Source organism: Rhinopithecus bieti, unplaced genomic scaffold, assembly GCF_001698545.2.
Source record: "Rhinopithecus bieti isolate Rb0 unplaced genomic scaffold, ASM169854v2 scaffold_27321, whole genome shotgun sequence".
NCBI lineage: Eukaryota > Metazoa > Chordata > Mammalia > Primates > Cercopithecidae > Rhinopithecus > Rhinopithecus bieti.
In genome coordinates this window covers 579,995-586,457 of record NW_016812353.1, presented here as the reverse complement: position 1 = coordinate 586,457, position 6,463 = coordinate 579,995, and the positions used below count along the sequence as shown (strand labels likewise).

Here is a 6,463-nt window from a genome sequence, read left to right as displayed (position 1 = left end):
TAGATCGCAGCAGACTGCTGTGTGAACAAGGAGGGCGGGTCCGCAGCCGTGGGACCATGCCAGCCAGGCGAGGGGTAAATTCTTCTGGTGTGCCCGTTTGCTTAGAGTGCGGTATTGGGGTGGGAGTTACCCGATTTTCCAGGTGTTGTGTGTCTCAGTTCCCCTGGCTAGGAAAAGGGATACCCTTCCCCTTTGCGCTTCCCAGGTGAGGCGATGCCTCGCCCTGCTTCAGCTCTCGCTGGTCAGGCTGCAGCAACTGACCAGCACCGATTGTCCGGCACCCCCTAGTGAGATGACCCCAGTACCTCAGTTGAAGATGCAGAAATCACCCGTCTTCTGTGTCGATCGCACTGGGAGTTGGAGACTGGAGCTGTTCCTATTTGGCCATCTTGCTCCGCCCCCCCCACAGCCAGCTTTAACTGCTGATCACAATATCAGGCTGACACCTGAGCATCCTCTGCTATTTGTGCATGAATATTCTACCAAACAAAATAGCAATTTTAATTCCCATAAACTTGGCTGCAACATCAAAGGATTATTAGACCTGGAATGGCCAGTTCTTAAGTGGGAATCAGAACCAGTCCAAGCAGAGGATGTTTTAGATGTCCTTTACAGGTAGCAACTTTGCCATTCAACTCTTGTTTTGACATTCCAGTTTGCTCTTTATCAAACCTTTTCTCTTTGTCCTCATCTTGTTTGGGGACAAGCTTCTCCTTGATAAGGGAAGAAAGTTCTTTACCAGCATCATCATCATAGAAGAGCAGCACCTGGTTTGAGGGGGAAGCTGTGGTCTTTGCTCTGGCCTTGTTGGGTGGTACTCTAGCCTTAGCTCAACTTCACAGGGGAGTATTTCGCTCTCGATTCCAGTCTCATCAGGCAACATTCTAGACTCAGTTCCAGCCTTGCTTAGCGATCCAGCCTCAGCTCTGGACTGTTCTGGGCTCTCCAGGTGGTATTTAGTGTCACTGTGAATTAGGGGCAAGCTTACGCCTCCAGCACTGCCGATACCGCCTGAATCACTGGAATGACAAAGACAAGAGTTTTTCCCCATCCTGTCTCAGCATCCCCAAGGATGTTTAGTTTGTCACAGATGATAGGTGTCAAAGTAAGGGCTTCTTAGACTGGTGTAGATGCAGAGAAACCTAGAAAACCTACCACTCGGAGAATGGCTTGGGCACAAAAGGTCCTTCAAGCTGATACATTCACCTTCTAGCCAGGCATCAATGTCTTTGCTTTTTGGGGCACCTTTGGGACAGTGCGATGGGGAGGCTCAATTGTTTTCCCTTTTTCTTCTCTTTTGGAACAATCTGGGCAGGGCTTTCTGATGCCATCTCCTCTCCTCTGTGTCAGGACAAATCATACCATCTCCGATTTGGCTCTGGTTCAGCATCTTTGACTTCAAACTCTTTCTGGACACTAATTCCTTCAGTTTCCACATCTTTACTTTTCTTCAACTTGATCATTTTCTTTGAGGAGCTACACTTTACTTCCTCCTTTTCTCAAATAGACGGTGCCTTTTTCTTCTTGGATTCCTCCTTTGAGAAGAGACTGGAGGAATTCTTGGCAGAGGAGACCCATCAGTAATCTCTGTTCCTGAAAGCACACCACATCAGCCATCTGTCCACTTACAAACATATTTGGGTCTACCTTCACTTGCTTCCATTTCTCCACAACCTTGATTCCCTTCATCTGAAATTTCCAATAGTTCAATGGTTTTGACCTTGATTTTGTCTTCTTCAACTTCATGGTTGCATTTGGAGATGGCGATCACAGCTCCTTCAGATGCTGGCTGCCTTCTCCACTGAGTTTTAATTATCATATTTTTCACTTTTTTTTTTTTTTTTTTTGAGACGGAGTCTTGCTCTGTCGCCCAGGCTGGAGTGCAATGGCCAGATCTCAGCTCATTGCAAGCTCCGCCTCCCGGGTTCACGCCATTCTCCTGTCTCAGCCTCCCGAGTGGCTGGGACTACAGGCGCCTGCCACCTCGCCCGGCTAGTTTTTTTTTTTTTTTTTTTTTTTTTTTTTTTTGTATTTTTTAGTAGAGACGGGGTTTCATCGTGTTCACCAGGATGGTCTCAATCTCCTGACCTCGTGATCCACCCGTCTCGGCCTCCCAAAGTGCTGGGATTACAGGCTTGAACCACTGTGCCTGGGCCATATTTTCACTTCTAAAATTGTGATTCCTTTTCAAATTTCTTTATTTTTAGTGATTTTAGTGCAAACTTTTAATTAAATTATGATACATAGACAGGCCAGGCATGGTGGTTCATTCCTGTAATCCTAGCACTTTGGGAGGCTGAAATGGGTGGATTGTCTGAGTTCAGGAGTTTGAGACCAGTCTGGGCAACATTGCGAAACCCCATCTCTACCAAAAATACAAAAAATTAGCCAGTTGTGGTGGCACACGCCTATAGTCTCAGCTATTCTGGAGGCTGAGGCACAAGAATCGCTTGAACCCCAGAGGCGGAGGTTGCAGTGAGCCAAGATCACATCACTGTACCCAGCCTGGGGAACAGAGCAAAACTCTGACTCAAAAAAAAAAAAAATTATGATATATAGAAAAGTGCACACATTATGAATACAGCTTAATGAATTTTCACAAAGTGAACACATCTACATAAACATCACACAGATTAAGAAAGGGAACATTCCCAGAAATCCAGAAGTTACCTTGTGCTCTTTCTACTCTTCTATCTCATGGTAAGTTTTACACGGTTCAGAACTTTACATACATCTAATCATACAGTAATTCCTATTTTATAATCTACATCTGATAATTCCATTATTTGAAATAGGATCTAACTTAGGTCATTTGTTCATTCTATTGACTTTTTAAACATTTTTGGATATTGAGCTCATATATAGAGGGAGCTCTGTGAGGAATCATTCCAGGGAAGATCAGTTTTGTTTCATCCAAGATTCCCAGGAAGTTACCAACTCAGAATTCTTTAAGTCACCTTCTGGCCTCCGGATTTCTAGGGCCCCAAAACAAGTTCAAACTCCACTCTACATGAATGTAAGAATATGGTTGCAAATTCTCAAGGGGACATTTTTCATCTTGAGCTGAGTCCTTGAAAACCAAATAACCTTTTAATTTCCTTTGACTAAGGGGTAGATTTTCTATCTCTTCCTTTCATTGAAAATGTGATATTTTGAGAATCTTGGTTTTTTACGTAAATATCTTAGTTCCAACTCCCTACCTTACATGGACCAAAGCCTTGTCACTTGTCCTTTATTTAACTTAAAATTAAAGGTGTTTCTGCTTAACCACATGATATAATTTAGCAGCACCAGTGGTAATATAAACTCTTATCATGAGCTTCCTAATATGATGAATGAGAAATATACATTACCAATGTAGCATTTTTGCTACAAATGTTTAACCTGAATCTAATAATGAGAAAACAGACAAATCCAGATTACGGCACATCCTCTAAGACATTGACAAATGGCAATGTTAAAAAAAGTTCAGAAATTCTCTGCAAAGATTTAATGTTGTTTTTCTTCTTAAAGTTCAGATTTGAGAAATAATTTGTTTAGGATGCGCTGTGGAAGGATAGAATAATGGCCCCCAAAAAAAGGTTCACATCCTAATCCCTGAAACCTGTGAGTACATTAAATTACATGACAAGGAGGCATTGAGATTAAAGTTATTAATTAGCTGGCCTTGAAATATGGAGATTATCCTGGATTATCTGAGTGGGCCCAAGGTTATAACAAGGGTTCTTAAAGGGGAAAGAGAGAAGCAGAAGAGACCCAAAGACATGATATTGTGAGAGGAACCCAGCCTGATACTGCTGGCTTAGAAGACCAAAGAATGGAGTCATGAACCAAGGAATGTGATCGCCTCAAAAGCTGGAAAAAAAATGAAAAACAGATTCTCTCCTAAACACTCCCTGCCGACACCTTGATTTTAACCCAGTGTGACTTGTTTTGGACTTCTGACCTCCAGAACTGTAAGATAATATATTAATACATTTTTGGTAATTTGTTACAGAAGCAATAGGAAACTACTAAAAATTAGATGTGATGGAGAGGAAATCACCAGGATTCTTGGAATGGAGGTGAGACTCACAGAGATGGTGAAGCCCTGTGACGAACCCTTCCCAATGAGGCTTGGGAAGGAGGAAATGAATTTAATTTTGAGCACAAACGTGGGACAAGAGGCAGTCTCATGAGGGGCACAAAGCAAACTTTTTCTTATTACAGCACTACCTCTTTCAAGCTGTTCCAACTTGGACAAGATATATAAACCCCCTGGGTCTCAATGTCTTTGCCTGAAGTGGGGATAATAATAGCACCCTGATAATAACAATGCCCTACTTCATAGGGTATTATATAGGGAATAAATGGGATAATTTATGCAAGGGCTTTCTACTTGGCATGTGCTCAAATGTTGGTTAATAATGATGATGATATAGAAGGCACACTTCCTGTGCAGTGTTTTAGTCACCACAGGCCACTAAACAATCATTTGTTTTATGACTGTATGGTCAGTGTAGGAATGAAGAATGTAAATTACCTTGCTTCCCTGTTTATAAGCGTTGTCAACTGTACTATTTAAAATATTCTAGACTTGTGCATATATATCCAGATGCAACTGCATTCATTTTGAAAAGTAATTCTGTCTTTGATTGGTTTCTTTGGGTGTAACTTGTTACTTGCTTTCTATGCACCCCCGCCCCCCTTTTGTTTTTGTTTATTTGAGATGGGTTCTTGTGATGTTGCCCAGGTTAATCGTGAACTCCTTGGCCCAAGTGATCCTTCCGCCTTCCACCTCAGCCTCCAAAGTAGCTGAGGTTACAGGTATGTGCGACCATGCCCAGCTGCATTCATCTTTAATTAAATTAATTTATTTATTTAGAGATGGCATCTCACTCTGTCACCCAGGCTGGAGTACAGTGGCGAAATCTCGGCTCATTACAGCCTCCACCTCCTGGCTCAAGCGATTCTCCTGCCTCAGCCTCCCAAGTAGCTGAGATTACAGGCATGTGCCACCGTGCCCAGCTGTATTCATTTTAATTTTAATTTTATTTATTTATTTAGAGACGGTGCGTCACTTTGCCACCCAGGCTGGAGTAGAGTGGCGCGATCTTGGCTCACTGCAACCTCCACCTCCTGGCTCAAGCGATTCTCCTGCCTCAGCCTCCCAAGCAGCTGGGATTACAGGCAAAAGCCCCCATGCCTGGCTAATTTTTTCTATTTTTAGTAGAGACACGGTTTCACCATGTTGGCCAGGCTGGTCTCAAACTCCTGACCTCAAGTGATCCACCCGCCTTGGCCTCCCAAAGTGCTGGGATTACAGGTGTGAGCCACCATGCCCAGCCATGCAATTCAGTTTTAGAATTGATATTTTGTCCTACTTTTAAGCCAGACCTTGGATTTGCTTTTACAAAATCTATGCAGCTGGCCTAAAGCCCAGTGAGAATGTTACCCTCTGGGAGCACTGGAACTGGGAAACAACTGTGTCCAATCCTGTGGCGTGGACCTACAGAAGGGTAGAAAGTGTACAGCTGCAGGAGATACTAACAAGGGTTCCAAGAAAAGGAGGATAATGCAACTTGCTTAAGTAGGACTTATCACTATACCCTCTTTCCGTTAAAAGCTCCATATCCTTCTAGGGCTGTGCTTAAAAGACTACATTTTCTCCTTGAAAACAGAGCTCCATCCTGGGGCAAAGGGCAGATATTTACACTTTTCTGGAAGTGAGTTTATCCTAGTTGCTAATTAAACACAAAATTTAATAAGACAAGGTGCTTGTCCTAAAAGAGCTCAAAGTCTGGTGGAAGACTGCACTCAAACACAATGATATAAAAAGTCTGTTTCAAGGGGAATGAGACCAACTGCTTCACCTTAACTGGGGAGACCCATGGAACAAGGGTGGCAGCATGACAAAGGGCAGTCCTCCAGAGGGAAGTGTAAACCAAAGTCCTCCGGTAAATGGGAGGTCTGTTGTCCAGTTCCTATCCACTACCTTGTTATGTATTAAACTTACTCCATTTTCCAAGAAGTATAAAGAATAAAGTGACTCTCAATCAATTAGAACGCAAGGTTGTAAAAGAAGGCTGTTTTTCAACTCTGGGTGGAAAGATCTTACTGACGAACCTCTGGACTGTTTCCAGTTTGGGGTTATTTTGAAATAACCCGCCGCGAACATTCATCTACAAGTGCCTTTGTGGACATGTTCTTATTCATCTCAAATAAACATCTAAGAGTAGAATTTTCTGGTCAAGGGCATGTGTACATTTAGTTTAAAACTTTTATTAGAAGGGGCTCAATAGAGATGAAGTGGGACTGTTTAAAAACATGTTGGCTAAAATGAAAAGATTTTTTTTTTGTGATCACCCCAGATATCTGCCAAGGACAGCAATTTTACTTAAATTTTTTTAAAAAAACGTGTATAATTTCCAAAACTGGAATCTCCTCTAAATCAAGGAGAATGTCGTAACTGACGTGTTAGAGA

General features: G+C 42.5%; 1 pseudogene; it reads right to left on the bottom strand.

Annotated features, from left to right (window-relative positions):
• Positions 1 to 1,463, bottom strand: part of LOC108544707 (ATP-dependent RNA helicase DDX24 pseudogene) — an 8,419-nt pseudogene extending 6,956 nt beyond the window's left edge.
• Positions 1,464 to 6,463: the final 5,000 nt, after the last annotated feature.